We start from the raw sequence: 16,651 nt of genomic DNA on the forward strand, positions 1-16,651 counted from the left end.
GTACACAGAGGGAGAATTCAGAATGTCTAAATTATCTGACAGCACGGGCGTGATTCTCTGCACCCGCGAGAAATCGTGAGGCTGGCATCAAAAACGGGCGGGTTTGACGCCAGCCTCCACCCCCCCGACCGGGAACCGATTCTGCTCCCCGGTCGGGGCTAGCATCCCGCGGCCGTGAACTCTGGCATCGCGGGCTTAACGAATTTCGTTAAGCCCGCTAGCCAGGGTTAGCGACGGCTGACGCGTCAGATGACGTCAGCCGCGCATGCGCGGATTGGATGACTCCAACCCGCGTATGCGCGGATGACGACATCACGCATTTGCGTGAAACCCCCGCATGCATGGGCCGGTATGCCCCTCAGCTGCCCCGCAAATGGGTACAGCGGGACGGCGGAAGGATAAAGAGTGCGTGGGGTAAGTACCCGCTGCCCGCGATCGGTGCCCACCGATCGCGGGCCCATGACACCCTTGGTACGGCCGTGGTACTGCCATGCCAATCGGTGCCATGGTTCCCCAGATCGGGACTTTACGGCCGTTTTTACGAACGGCCAGACCAGGTGTGATTGACATTCATAAAAATGGTCGTAAAGGCCTTGGAAATCGGCCCATCGGCCAGCTGAGAATCGCTGCTCGCCGTAAAAAAACGGCGGGCAGCGATTCGTGTCGGGAGGCGGGTGTGGGGGGGGGGGGAGAATAGCTGGAGGACGTCGGACCAGCGTGGCCGTAAAAATTTATGCCGCCCGCTATTCTCCTCCCTGTCGTGAGTGCAGAGAATTCCGCCCCACATCTTTCAGGACATGTGGGAGGAAACCGGAGTGTCCGGAGGAAACCCACGCAGACACAGGGAGAGCGTGCAGACTCCACACAGACAGTGACCTAAGCCAGGAATCGAACCTGGGGTCCTGGAGCTGTGAAGCAACAGTGCCACCGTACTGCCCACATATGCCATGTATGCCATGGCCAGCCCTCAAATGGCTTCCCAGCTAATGAGAATAAAAGATCCCAAGATTTCCACAAGTTCTGGGAGTTGTAGGTTCTGCATATGTGCCAATCAGGTCCTCTTCAGACCACTAAGGAGTATTCTTCAGCTGAAAGGGATGGCATTTCCATTTACATTTGACTGATGTACAACCACCAGCATACCATCATGCATGTTTGTGCAAGAATCCCAGGGAGCTGCCATGGTGTCTTTGCTGCATCAGTCAAATCGCGCACAGATATTTTCTACTCCAACTAGTGCCTGAGAGAGCGATCATGGGGCCTGGTCCTTCTCCTGTTTCTGGCCACCCCTTCCCCACCTTCCCCATTTAATGCTCCCCTTACCATGTTTTGGATGCTCAGAATTGGGAATCATGCTCCCAACTGTTTCATGGAGGTTTAGCAAAACTTCTAGGCCTAGGTACTCAATGCCTCTATTTATAAAGGCCAACAAAAACTCACTTTTTAGTATGATGCACTTTATAACCATGGCTTTTATCAAATAATTACACTCAACTTGATTGTTCATGTTGTGCATCAAGCTCCACCTCATTGAACCTGGCTCTATTCAATATCCTGACAGGAACATCCAAAACCCAAACACTGAAAACTACAATCCTATGTACGTGGCACAATGTTTAGCTCTGCTGCCTCACAGTGCCAGGGACCAGAGTTGAATTCTGGCCATGGGTGACTGTGTGGAGTTTGCACGTTCTCCCCACATCGATGTGGGTTTCCTCCAGATGCTCTGGTTTCCTCCCACAGTCCAAAGATGTACAGATTAGGTGGATTTGTCATGCTAAATTGCCCCTTAGTGTCCAGAGATGTGCAGGTGAGGTGGGTCACTGAGATCGGCACGGATGTGGGCCTAGGTAGGCTGTTCTTTCAAAGGGCCGGTGCAGACTCGATGGGCCAAATGGCCTCCTTCTGCCCTGTAGGGATTCTATGGATTCTGTCTTGAACTAACTGTGACCTAACCTACTGCCGCATGATTCCTGGTTTCACTTCCTAGTTTAAAAATGGCAAGAACTTCCAGTAGGTTAGCACCAAACAATTCATCTACAATAATGTGGTATTTCTATCCATGCAAGTGGGCTTTGTTTACAGAACACTACCACTTTGCATTGAGTGATAAATATTTTCCCATTTTAAGATGAAGCTAACTCACAGATGCCCAGCATAGAGCATGAAGAGGAGAGCAAAGCACTGCTGATGCTGGAAAACTGAAATATTAACAGAAACTGCTGGAAATATTCAGCAGGCCAGGCAGCATCTGTGGAGGTCGAAACTGTCAATGCTTCAGGTCCACCATCTGCACTCGTTCTGGCCAAGAGTCACTGATTTCTCTTTTTCTCTGCACAGTTGCTGCCAGATGTGCTGAGCATTTCTAACACTTCCTGCTTCTACTGAAGCAAAAATACCTCCTCTTGCCAACCCCTACAAAAGAAAATTCGACTTTTGTGAGCCTCTCGTTCCCCTTCGGCAACAGTAGTTGCCCGAGATCTGGTTTGGCACAACATTAAACATGAAAAAAATGAGGTTATGGAGTAAACATTAACAACAATGCCAAAACAATAGACCGATCAATTTAATAATGAGTATCTGATGAATATAACCATTAAAAGGAGCTAAGCAGCAGAACCAAATAAATCATTTTTGGCTTTTTGTTTAACAAGCAGAGTTAGACATTGAAGGATAAGGACCCAAGTCCTGGTCACCAGGGATGGGGGAGGGGACTAGGGTGAAGAGTTGGGTTTAACTAATATCGGCTTAGCGTTTGCCGCTGGTGGTGCACATTCTGATTTGGCTCAGCAAAGTTTATACAAAAGCGAGGATCGGAAGCAAGTTGTCTTTCAGCTTGGAGTTTCCTCCTCCCCTAATGGTGTGTGTAGATAGGGATTTGGGGAGGGATAAAAAGGTGGAAGGGCGGGCATTTGTGTATCCGTCCCTGAACTGGGAAGCCTGTGTGTATATGCGTGTGGGTTCTCTCTCACACACACACACACACACACACACACTCACTCACTCTCTCACACGCATTCACTCTCTCACACACACTTATTCACACACATATTCATGCACACACGCTCTCACACACACTTACACACACATTCACTCAGACACACTGTGATAAACCACGTTATTGCATTAAATGTATTGTACTTTATTGGGCTTGTCCAGGCTGGCTCCGCCTGTGGCTCCTCCCCTCGGGCTTCTATATAAAAGTGGTAAGTCTCCGCCTCCGATTTAATGAGAAATCCCATTGACAGTGGCAGGAGTAGAGAATCCCACCACGAATGAACATCACAGTGCCGTCTCCTGCCGCCAAGAAACATGTGGCTGGGTGAAGTATTGGGCAGTGTAGACTTGTGAAGCTAACATATGCCACCAACACTGAAGAAGGTTCAACTCTATTTTATTAACTACTACTAAAATAATAGACATACAAGAACTGTGGGTTTAAACAATGCTAGTTTAACCAGAGACCTGTGCCTGTCCGAACCAGTTGAATCTCTCAGCACGTGGTGTGAGTCTGTACTAAACTTGATGAGCTCTTGTGCTTCTGAGAGGCAGCATCCAGAATGAGCGGGAAAAGTGATGCCCTCTGTCTTTATAGTGCGTGTGTTCTAACTGGTGATTGGCTGCGGTGTTTGTGCATGTTGATTGGTCCTAGTGTATGTCCCTCAGTATGTGTCTGCACCATGATATACTGGTGTATATTTTGACACTGGGTGGACAGGAGAATCCCGCCCAGAAAATCACAGTATATAGTCAGCAGGTGCAGGTTACAGAGATTGTTCTCAAGCTTTTCAATGTACGGATCAGAAAATGTCACCAATATCCCCCCCCCCCAAAAAAAAAACTTTGTAAGAGGCATAGGAACAAGATACAAATCTCATGTGTTAAACGGATCAGGAAAGTACTGAAAAACTACTACCAGCGTTACTACACCGTTGTAAGATCCTCCAAAAATAGTGGCAAGAAATTCACTGTAACCTCTTCCAAGCCAATATATCCTGTATCCAGGCGCTAATCCATGAGACAGGATGTGTTGTTCAAATGCCTGACACTAGATACCTAAAACAACTGTTCTATTCAGAAGTCGGTCACGGCAGGTAGGTGACTCCTAGATGGACAGTGGGAATGCTTTCGGGATGTCCTCGAAACATCCTTGAAGAGGTCAAATATCCCCACCAACTCACGGGAGTTCCAAAACGGAGAAGGGTCTTTCAGGGGGGCACCAAACACATTTAAAGACTTTGTTGGGAACACAGAGAGGAGAGGCTGAGGCATCGCTTATTGGACTTAGCAATCACTCAGAACCTGTTGAACCAGAGTGGAAGCAAATCACCCTCAATACTTAGGGACTGCCTAACAGAGAGAGAGAGAGTTTCTGCACTGTGAGTACATAATCACTCATTGCTTTCAGACCAAAGATCAGGATTACAATCCAACACGTATTGAACAAACAAACTTGCACTTATAACACCTTTCAAAACCTCAGCATATACCAGAGTGCTTTACAGACCATTAAGTTCTTACGGTGTGTCGTCATTATGTTAATGTAGAAAACGCAGCAATTTGTGTGCAACAACAGCTCTGTATTTATGATTACATGGAATGACATCCCATCAAATCACACCATGCAACATCAAATTTGAAGTTAAATTTGGCGTAAACCAAGTGAAAACAGAATGGGTTCTTAATACTGATCTCTTACCACAGTGCTGTTAAATTCAATGTTAAATTATAGGCTCTAAAGATACCCATTCAAAGCCGGAGGGGCCTTGTTTTAAATTCTCACTCGTCTCCTCCAAGAAATGCGAGCTCTTGAAGGATATTTGCTGAACTGATAAAAATAATCGATCCACCTTTAGCAAACTATTTATTGCTAATCATGATTAAACAAATGCGTACAGTGAAAGGAGACTAATCTCTAGGAGTTGCACAACTAAAATCGGCAAACTGCCCTTCGCAAACATAATGGTATTCACTTTAACTCCCAGAGGGAAGCAAGGCCGAGCGATTGACCTGCCTATCGGGGACAAAATGAAGGCCCAACCAATTGAATGGCCTCATGAATGTACCATTGGCCTTCTCCATGATTAAAAGGAAATCAGGAGAGATTCCCCCCCCCCCCCCCCCCCCCCAACCAGGCAACCCCGGCTTGAAATGACCAGACACCAGATACCCTCTTTCCTCCTCTGCACCCCCCAGGTCTCTCGCATTCTGACTCAGCCCCATGGGTCTCCCCCTTCTGACTCCACTCTCGGTTTTCCTTGGGTCTGCCCCCCCGTCCCCTGGGTCTTCCCTGGCCTGACATCGTTCTCCACACACCTCGCCTAGTTTGCCCCGCTCTGCCCTGTTCTGATTCTAACCCCCCCTGGCCCCCCCAACTCTGCCCCTGGTTCTACCAGAGTCCAAATGCGACAACCCACCGCTCCAATTTTATCATCCCCCCCACCCCCCCCCCGCACCCCCGGAAGCCCCCTGCCCCCATGGTATCCCCCTGGTCCGACTCCAAATCCTTAGTCCAGGTTTGAACCCAGCTTCCCAGCCTGGCTGCACCCTCAGTTCCTGTCCAGGTCTCTTACCCCCCACTATTGGTCTCCCCCTTCCCCTATTCAGGAAGGTCAGCGGAGACAGGGGGCTGCATTGTCCGAGACAATGCGTCAAAATTGCGAAACACGATCGGACGGACAATCGGCTCCGACGCAGAAATCGGGGTTGACGCCGGTTTCACACTGATTTTGGATTCTCCGGACCACGCAACCTGCCAATCGCGGCGCCCATCGTGCGGCCCAGAGAATCGCATTATCCGACGACCAATTCTCCGGGGCCTCAACGATACTGCGGCCCAGATGGGCCAATTTCCCGACAGCGTGTATCTAACCGCCTATACAAAATTGTGTCACCGGCGTGTTGGCTGAGGCGGCTGCGCGAGGAGGTAGGAGTTGCCGTCGGGTGGTACTACCAGCTCTGGTAACGGACACCAGCCGTGCTTTCGGGGGGAAGGAGGTGCCCTGCCAGTGTCAGGGAGGGGGCGGGAAGGTGGGGGGACTGGCCGAGCAGCCAGGGAGCCCAACATGACAGGGGCAATGAGCGCCATTACGGCGGCCATTTTGTTGGCCACCCACCCTGGGCGTTGTGTGAACGCAGGGTTAATGGCCGTATGGGTGGGTGCCACACCCCTCCCCAGCCACCCCCCTCCCCGGCCACCCCCCTCCCCGGCCACCCCATTCAACCGGCAACACCCACCAGGGGGAACACCCAAGGCCACACCGCCGGCAGCCCCCAGTGAGGGAAATTGGATTGGATTTGTTTATTGTCACGTGTACCGAGGTACAGTGAAAAGTATTTTTCTGCAAGCAGCTCAACAGATCATTCAGTACATGGAAGAAAAGGGAATTAAACAAAATTCAAGAAAATACAATAAAATACATGAGAATACATAATAGGGCAACACAAGCTACACAATGTAACTACATAAGCATTGGCATCGGATGAAGCATACAGGGTGTAGTGTTAATGAGGTCAGTCAATAAGAGGGTCATTTAGGAGTCTGGTGACAGTGGGGAAGAAGCTGTTTTTGAGTCTGTTCATGCGTGTTCTCGGACTTCTGTATCTCCTGCCCGATGGAAAAAGTTGGAAAAGTGGGAGGGACCCTTGATTATGCTGCCCACTTTCCCCCGGCAGCGGGAGGTGTAGATGGAGTCCATGGATGGGAGGCAGGTTCGTGTGATGGACTGGGCGGTATTCACGACTCTGAAGTTCCTTGCGGTCCTGGGCCGAGCAGTTGCCATACCAGGTGTGATGCAGCCCGATAGGATGCTTTCTATCGTGCATCTGTAAAAGTTGATAAGGGTTAATGTGGACATGCCGAATTTCCTTAGTTTCCTGAGGAAGTATAGGCGCTGTTGTGCTTTCTTGGTGATAGCGTAACGTGAGTGGACCAGGACAGATTTTTGGTGATGTGCACCCCTAGGAATTTGAAACTGCTAACCATCTCCACCTCGGCCCCGTTGATGTTGATAGGGGTGTGTACAGTACTTTGCTTCCTGAAGTCGATGACCAGCTCTTTAGTTTTGCTGGCATTGAGGGAGAAATTGTTGTCATTACACCACTCCACTAGGTTCTCTATCTCCCTCCTGTATTCGGACTCGTCTTTATTCGAGATCCGGCCCACTATGGTCGTATCGTCACCAAACTTGTAGATGGAGTTGGAACCAAGTTTTGCCCCACAGTCGTGTGTGTACAGGGAGTAGAGTAGGGGGCTAAGTACGCAGCCTTGCGGGGCACCGGTATTGAGGACTATTGTGGAGGATGTGTTGGTGTTCATTCTTACTGATTGTGGTCTGTTGGTCAGAACGTCAAGGATCCAGTTGTAGAGTGGAGAGCCAAGTCCTAGGTTTTGGAGCTTTGATATGAGCTTGGCTGGAATTATGGTGTTGAAGGCAGAGCTGTAGTCAATAAATAGGAGTCTGATGTAGGAGTCCTTGTTTTCGAGATGCTCTAGGGATGAGTGTAGGGCCAGGGAAATGGCGTCTGATGTGGACCGGTTGCGACGGTATGCGAATTGTAGTGGGTCAAAGCGTTCCGGGAGTATGGAGGTGATGCGCTTCATGATCAGCCTCTCGAAGCACTTCATTAAAACTGACGTCAAGGCCACCGGGCGGTAGTCATTGAGGCACGTTGCCTTGTTCTTCTTAGGTACCGGTATGATGGTGGTCTTCTTGAAGCAGGTGGGGACCTCGGAGTGGAGTAGGGATAGGTTAAAGATGTCTGTGAATACCTCTGCCAGCTGGTATGCGCAGGCTTTGAGTGCATGACCAGGGATCCCGTCCGGGCCCGTCGCCTTCCGTGGGCTCACTTTCAGGAAGGCCGATCTGACTTCGGAAGCTGTGATGGTGGGTATGGGTGAATTATGGGCTGCTGGGGCACTCAACAGCGGATTGTTGGTTACCTGCTCAAACCGAGCATAGAATGCATTAAGTTCATCGGGGAGGGTGCGCTGCTGCCAGAGATACTGCTCGGCTTCGCTTTGTAGCCCGTTATGTTGCTTAGTCCTTGCCGCAACCGCCGAGAGTCTGTCTGTGACTCTAGCTTAGTTTGATATTCTCTCTTGGCGTCTCGGATGGCTTTGCGGAGGTCGTACCTGGATTTCTTGTATAGAACAGGGTCGTCTGCCTTGAACACGTCAGATCTGTCCTTCAGTAGGGAGTCAATCTCGCAGTTGAGCCATGGTTTCCGGTTGGGGAACGTGCGTACTGCTTTATTTGGCACGCAGTCGTCCACACATTTGCTGATGAAGTCTGTGACAGTGGTGGCATACTCATTTAAGTTAGTCACTGAGTTCTTAAATATGGACCAGTCCACTGACTCAAAGCAGTCACGTAAGAGCTCTTCTGTCTCCTCGGACCAGCACTGCACATCCTTCTTAGCTGGATTCTCCCGCTTGAGTTTCTGCTTGTAAGCCGGGAGAAGGAGCACAGTCTTATGGTCTGATTTCCCAAAATGCGGTCGGGGGATGGAACGGTAGGCGCCCTTGATTTTTGAGTAGCAGTGGTCAAGAGTGTTGTCGCCCCTGATGGGACAGGAGATGTGCTGGTGAAATTTTGGCAGTACACTCTTGAGGTTGGCTTTGTTGAAATCTCCGGCCACAATGAACAAGGCCTCCTGGTGTTCTGTTTCGTAATTGTTTATGACTGTGTACAGTTCATCCAGCACCTTCCTCACTTCTGCCTCAGGTGGGATGTAGACCGCTGTGATAATGGCTGAAGTGAACTCACGTGGCAGATAGTATGGGCGGCACTTTACGGTCAAGTATTCCAGGTCTGGGGAGCAGTAGGTCACCAGGGTCACCACATCCAAGCACCAGGAGGAGTTGATGAGGAGGCAAACCCCTCCACCCTTTGCTTTGCCTGAAGATGCCGTGCGGTCTGCCCGGTGAACAGAGAAGCCTTCAGGTTGTATGGCACAGTCCGGTGAGGCGGGGGTGAGCCATGTCTCTGTGAAACAGAGCACACAGCAGTCTCTTACTTCCCTCTGAGAGGTAAGCCTGGCGTTAAGTTCATCCAGCTTGTTTTCAATTGCTTGGACGTTTGCCAGGAGTATGCTGGGGAGAGGGGTCGTGAAACCGTGTTGCTTCAGTCTAACCTGCAGACCGCTGCATTTCCCTCGCTTTCTCGGTCGGCGGCTGCTGCTGGGTGATCCTGGGATCCGATGGGAGACGTCAGCCCTTGTGGAAGGTAGGTGGTTGCGTAATGACATGAAACGGTGGTCCTGACAGTAGGGAATGCCGGCAGGAGCAGGGGCATCAATGGGGGGCGGTGGGGGGGGGGGCATGCGTGGCTGGATCTGTGGTGCCAACCGGGGTGACTGTGTAGCCCATGGTACCTGGTTGTGCACGAGTGTATGCGCCATGATGACATGTTTTCCCTCATCCCCTGCAGAGTATCACATTTGGTAACCAACCAACGATGTTGGCCACTGTGGCGGGGTCCGCTGCCCTGCGTGCAGCCATGTGGCAGTGGCAACGGAGGCAGCGCAGAGAGGAGGCGGATGCTGCAACAGAGGAGTAGCCGCAGAGGGGTAGCTGGCAGCCGCCCGTCCGACAGGCCGAGGAGGAGGTGGAGGAACGGGAGGAGGAGGAGGAGGAGATGGTGGAGGTGCCAAGGAGGTGCCGGATGAGGCCTCATGTGTACTGGCGTTGCATGTCCTTGGGGAACTCCTGGACAGGCATGCAGAAGGAGACTGCTGGTGAGCCTGGAGACTGATGGACACATCTGCCACATGATGGCACACCTAGAACCGGTGGGAGTTGGGAAGGACACCCGTTACCGGTGGCCGTCAAGTTGATGTCGCCTTGAACATTTAGGCCACGGAGTTGTTCCAGTTGCCGAGTGAGCAACTGTCCAGCATCTCCCAGGCATTGATGCACAGGTGCATCCGTGCCATCACTCATGCCCTGTATGCCCTGGTGGACTGCTACTTCCAGTTTCCTGTGGACTGCGCCCATCAGGATGGCCAGGCAGCGGGCTTCGCTGCCGTTGCCGGGATGCCCCAGGTCCAGGGGGTAATCGATAGTGTGCATGTCACCCTGTGGCCACTGGCGGATAACAGGTCACCGTTCACCAACCAAAAGGGATACCATTCGATGAACATTCAGGTGTCTGTGACCATCAGATGAGGATCCTGCACGCCTGCGCCCGATATCTGGGCAGTGTGCATGATTCGTTCATACTGGCAAAATCTGTGATCCCCGGCATGTTCTGGAGACACCACCCCCCGGCCCCCCTCCACCCAACCCCCCACCCCCGCCGGCTGCGGGGCTGGTTGCTGGGTGACAGGGGTTACCTGTTGCAGTCATGGCTGATGACGCCTATATGGAGGTCACAGAGCAACGTGGAGACCCGCTACAATGAGGCCCACTGTGCGACCAGGAGTGTGGTCGAGTGGTGCTTCGGGGTCCTGAATATGCACTTCAGGTGCATGGACCACTCTGGAGGGGCCCTGCAGTACGAGGCTAGGAGGGTCGGCCGCATCGTGGTGGTCTGCTGCGTCCTGCACAATATAGCCCAGTAGAGTGCGATGTGCTGTAGGAGGATGAGGAGGATGAGGGGGAGGGGGACAATGATCGGAACATGGGAGCTGGCCATGCACGGGAGGCTGCACTACGCTATTGTCAGGGCCAGAGAGCACGGGACTCTTTAGTCGACGCACGTTTCACCAACTGGGGGTGGGAGGGGGTTGCTCGGCAGGGGCATGGACACCACAACACCACACCCCCTCACCACCAGACACCCTCACCTCCCACACGACCGACCACCCTCACCTCCCCCACCACCGAACCACCCGCATGCACACTCAATTATCTATACCTGCGACACAACGGTCTGGTCCATGGGACGGAGGATGATGACAGCCCGCTCTGCGATGAGCTCCATGCTCCACATCGTTAGACAATGTCTGACTCATGCCCCCAGTAGCATCCCCCACCTGGGTGATCACTGCATGCGAGCTAGCCAGTCCATCACACCGTCCTGTTGAATAGCTAGGGACGGTCGACTGAGGGGGGTGGGGGTTGGGGGGGGGGGGGGTTGCTGCACGTTCCACCCACTGGGCCTCACCCGTCCCCACCCTTCACCCTCAGTGGCCATCACTGACGGCCCCACCCCCACACCGATCAGACAGAGCACAGAGGCAGTTTTGAACGGTGTTAACAAGTGTTTAATGTGAAGAGGCGGCCAGCTGACACTCCTGCCCTGTGACTAGGGTCCCCGTTGGCGCTCGTCCCCTGGGATGGCCAGGCCTGGATGGGCCTGGCTGCTCCTCAGCTGTCTCGGGTGGTGTGGTGGCACCCTGTTCTGCCCGCTGCCCATCAGATGCACCAGGGACAGGAAGGGCAAGTCCGAGGTGCTGCGGTGTTCTGAGACCTCCCCTGCAGGAGTCACCGGCATGGTCTCAGCACCTCCTCCTTCCTCGTAGTGCCCAGTGGCCCCAGGCTTCTCCATGGGACGGGGATGCAAGCGGAGCCAACCCCCGAGGCCCCCTCCGACACCTGGTGCTGCCAGTCCTGGATGCCCACTCTGGTCTCGTCAAGGGTCTGTGTATTAGGGGCCATGGAGCAAGGGTTGTCAGCCATCTCCGTCTGGGACTGCGCCATCTTCCTCTGGTTCTGTGTTGGCCAGCACCTGGGCAATGCCGCCGATGCCCTCAGCAATGACCTGCTGTGACTGGGCCACACTGAGGAGCGCTGCTGCAATTTGCAGCTGCTCGGGCACATGGTTGCCTGTGAGTGGGTAGCCCTGTCCTGGGCCATGCCCCCCCCCCCCTGCCATAGGCCTCGCAAACCCTGACCCATGTCCGACACCATTGCCCCCATTGCCTCTACTGCGGAATCACAGGTGCTCTTTTGGCCTGGGTGGCACTCATGACCGGCACCATTCCCTACGCCTGCAGGCGGTTGGACTCCTCCATCAGCGCCTGAAGGTGCTGGAAGCTGCCGTCATCCCCTCCTCTAGCCACTGGGTCTCTGCCTACGCCCGCACTATGAGCAGAATGTCTGGGCGGCAGTTGGTTGCTGGCGTCTGGCCCCTCGGCTGCTCCTATCTCCACCTGCTGTACCGGAACAGCTGTGTGGTGCGCACCAGTGAGTGTCCCAGAAGCTTCATCACTAATTTGCCCAATCGAGGTGATAGTCTCGGAGAGGGTGTTGGAGACAGCAGTGACGGAACGTCAATGACCTCATCCGACCCGAAGTCCGGGGTCTCCCCGGTTGTGGTCTCCTGTGTGTCAGTCCCTTGTGTATTCGTACCCTCAGTGTCTGTCCTCTGGGTCGTGGTGTCCTGTCTCATCTCGGGCAGAGGGCTGGTGTGCCGGCTGCTTTCCCCGTCGGTGCTTGATGTCCTGGGGGGCACCAGCCCGGGCACTGGCTGGGGTGGGGGGCCCAAATGGGCCGGGCCCATCGCCGGCTGGTCCTGTAAGACACAAGACAGCTTGTATGGTTGGACAGGCGGACGGGGATGAGGAGTGAGGTGGTGAGGGCTGTTGGTGTGTGGGGTGAGGGGTGCTGGGGTATGGGTGAGGGGGTGAGGGTAAGGGGGTGAGGGGTGAGGCAGGTGTGGGGTTGAGGGGAGTGGGGTGAGGGGGGTGGGGTGAGGTGTATGAGGTGTGTGGGGTGAGGAGTGTTGGGGTATGGGGTGAGGGGGTGAGAAAGTGATGGGTGAGGGTGTGAGGGCTGAAGTGTGAGGGGGGTGTGGCGTCAGGGGTGGGCACACATGTGTCGTGAGCACCCGTAACCAGGCAGGGGGTCTCATTTCATGGCGCGCCTCAGACCTCAGCATCGGCGACCTCCCTCTCCTCCGACCCACCTACAATGTGGAGTGCCCTCTGCTCGGGCACAGTGAGGAGATGCAGGTCTTCCGTTTCCCCCCTCTTCTCCCGCTCCCGGCAGCTATGCGCGGACTTCTCCTGGGGTGGGGACAAACACAAACAGCAACAGTGTTAGACGGTCTGACGCATGCAGCCCAGGGTGTGGGTTTCTGATGGCAGTAGTGCACAGGGCACCCGGCCATTGTGGCTGGCATGGGTGGGTGCAGCCATGTGGGTCAGGATGTGGGGGGGGGGGGCGTGTCACATGTTTGTGGGGGTTAGTGCCATGGGCACAGTGCTGGGTGCTCACCTGGCTGCCCTGAGGAAGTTGTGCAGTTTTTTTCTGCACTGGTCTGCAGTCCAGGCCACCGGCCCGATGGCTCTGACGCTGCCTGCCACCTCCACCCAGGCATGGCAAACAATGGCCTCTGCTGTTCTCCGTCCCCGCCCGGGATACAACACCAGCCTCCTCTCCTCCACGGCATCCAGGAGGCTCTCCAGTTCGTCGTCCGGAAATTGTGGCGCTGCTCTCCTGGCGGCCATCTTGCCTGCTGCGCTGTGTGTCACGGGGAGAAGTATTAGCTTCAGCCGCGGCGTTGTGTCAATGACGGAACCGGGGAATCGACAGCCGTCCAGACATTGCACAATGCGCCCGTGCTAGCCCCTGGTGGGCCATTGAATATCTGCACATGGGGGCCTGATTGCGCCATCATGAAACTCCACGGTTTTCATGACGGCATCAACACTTCCAGTACAGGGGCTTTACACACCAAACAAGGTTAAGTCCCTCCACAATCCACCCAACAATTGCTGCCCCGAGGAGGTTACGAGCCATTAACTCAATTCGTCTTTCTACAAATGCTGTCTGGCCTGCTGAATAGTTCCAGCATTTTCTGTTTGATTTCCAGCATCCACAACTTTTGAGTTTTTTTTTTACGAAGCGCTCAATCTAAAGGGTTGTCTTGGAAAATCTGCTGTTTGGTTCCAACAACATATCCCTCCACAGGCCCATTACAAAGCAAACTTTGCACTGAGCTCCCTAAGAGGATATTTGGTGAATGCTTGGTCAGAGATAGTTTTTAAAGAAGGGAAGAGAGTTAGAAAGTTGGTTAGGTTTAACAAAGGAATTCCAGAGCTTCGAGCAAATCTGAGTTGCAGTCCTCCTGGCCTGGTTTGCATCATGCTCCTTTCACTGCAAGAATGTTGTACCTGGGTGTGTTTAATTACCTTAAAGTTATCTATTCTGTCTCACAAAAGAGGTAGGTGCTGATGATTGACAGCGGAGACGGAGTAACAAAAGCCAATCTTTTGAAAGCAATGCTCGTAACCATGTAAACTTAAAGACAGAGATTTGGGTGGGACAAATAACCAAACACCAAGCTGTGGACTCATCTTCAAGTCTGTACTTGTCCACTCTGCACTAAAGTAAAATCTATGTTTCATGCACATCATCTGTGAAATTATAAGGTGAGGAGTCAAGGAATAGAAAAAAGAAATCTCGCTAAATGTGAATGCCTCTTACAAGATGGAGGACAAATCAATGGGATTTCACGCATTACGAATTGTGAAATCTTGACCATGTTCTGAATAGCTAGAGCAATAAAGTGCAAGACATCATTACTTATCAATCTTATACATATTTTTAAAAAATCTTCTTTTTGGCATGCAACACTAGTTTTTCTGGAATGAATACTGAATAAGTTTAATGCACGGAATTCTCGTGTACTGTTGATCTTCCAGCCAGGACAGAGGTCCATGAACTATGGATCAATCTGCCAATTGTTTCTCATCACTTCCTTGTTTGATTCATGACATTAACTTTTTTCTCATGGTGTCACCATCACCATTGAAACAGCTGAGATGTGTGGTTGATGTCTACACAGGTGAGTCATGTGGGGCTCATAGCTTCCGCCTTGGTTTACCTGTTGGCTTGTTAAAGGCGTTTAACTGTTGATATAATTCAGTTATGAATCACGCGTGAAACTCAGTAAGGCCACACAAGGGGGTAAGCACTTCAGATCTAAATAGTACCTGAAAATTGAAGGTAGATTTTCACCCCAGGTTTAGCATCGGTGTGAAGACACTGATTCTGGAACGAAGTAAAGTCTGACTCTTTAGAAGCGGTAGCCTTACAGCACTCTGACTGCACGCAGCATGGACTGCAAATAGAAACATAGAAAATATCAGCAGGAGTAGGCCATTCAGCCCTTCGAGCATACTCTGCCATTCATTATGAGCATGGCTGATCATCAAACACAATAATCTGTTCTCACCTTCTCCCTATTTCCTTTGATCCCCTTTGTCCTAAGTGCTATTTCCAAATGCCTGTTGAAAACATAAAGGCCAGGATTGTCTGTTTGGGAGACTATTGGTGGGATTCTCCATCCCGCCGCACCCGTTTTACGGTGCGCGCCTGCCGGCAGCAAGATTCTCCATCCCGGCAGCTGACCAATGGGGTTTGCTATTGTGGGCACCCTCATGCCATTCAGAAGTCCGCGGGCATGAGTTCGCTGCTGGTGAAACGGAGGGTCCCGCCGATGGAGAATCCAGTTTTATGTTTTACAGTCCTCTTGTGGTCATAAAGCATGATGCAATTCCATATTCCTTACGGTGCAAATTTATGCATGGTATGGAATACGAGGTGATTCCCGGGGTAATCCCAATATCGCGCTGCCACCTTGAGCGGGTGACCTGATAGGGGGGTCCCGTGGAAGCACCCCCCGCGCCCTGCACTCACCCCCCCCCCCCCCCCCCCCCCCCCCCGCCCACCACCACACGGCAGCCCCCATCCCGGATTGTCTGGGTGCCCTCCTACCCCCAAATATAGGGGTGACCCGACGCGACAAGCCCACCACGCCCTCCTCAAATGGACCCCTGTAATAAGGGAGCCCCCACAGGGACCCTTGCCTAACAAAACCCTCTCCGCAGTCCCCACCCACACACAAAACCTCCCCACTCACAGATCCCCCGCACACAACCCCCCCTCACACAGACTCCCTCACACACACAGAACCTCCCCCCACACACACACACATACACAGTGCCTCCCCACCTGCCCCCCCCCCCCCCCCCCCCCCCCCCCCCCACAATGACAGCCCCCAGAAAAGAGACAGCAGTCTGGAAGCTAGCGAGCAGTCCAAACAGGGGCTATGAGATACATCCCGGGGGCGGAGAATCCCGCCCAAAATATTTCGGCCTCAACTGCTTTCCGTGGTAACGAATTGCACTGGCCGACCACTCTCCCGGTAAAGAAAGTTCTCCTTATCCCAGTTCTAAATAGTGCTATCCCAAACCTGGCTCGAAGTGATCAGGGTCTGGTAAACCCGCTGGACACTGGAATCTCAGTCCCAGTTTAAATACTTTGACAGTGAGAACTACCTCCTCACTTTCCAAACATTTACATTTTCACCGACATCCAGAATCATGCTTGACTCTCTTCCAAGGTTTCTCAAATACCAGCCAAGCAGGATCGAGAGAATATTAACGTAATTCTGCCTGGCTGGAACCTAAAAGGCAGATATTGGTCTCAGTCGGTAGCTGCAGTGAAAATGCATGCAATCTCATGAAGTCATTATAAACATGTTCTGGCTCACCGCAAATGCAAAAGATTAGCATTTGCATTGCACCTTTCATGACTTCAGGATGCTCTCCGCATGTCTACAATTAAACTCTTACAAGTTTAGTCACTGTTGAAATGTTATAAACAGAGCAGCCCAATTGTGTGCCACAATGTCCCACAAGCAGCAAGGTGATAATGGGCAGATAATCTGTTTTCCATTCAGAATAGAGGGAGGAGCAC

Source organism: Scyliorhinus canicula, chromosome 1 (genome assembly GCF_902713615.1).
Source record: "Scyliorhinus canicula chromosome 1, sScyCan1.1, whole genome shotgun sequence".
Classification (NCBI taxonomy): Eukaryota; Metazoa; Chordata; class Chondrichthyes; order Carcharhiniformes; family Scyliorhinidae; genus Scyliorhinus; species Scyliorhinus canicula.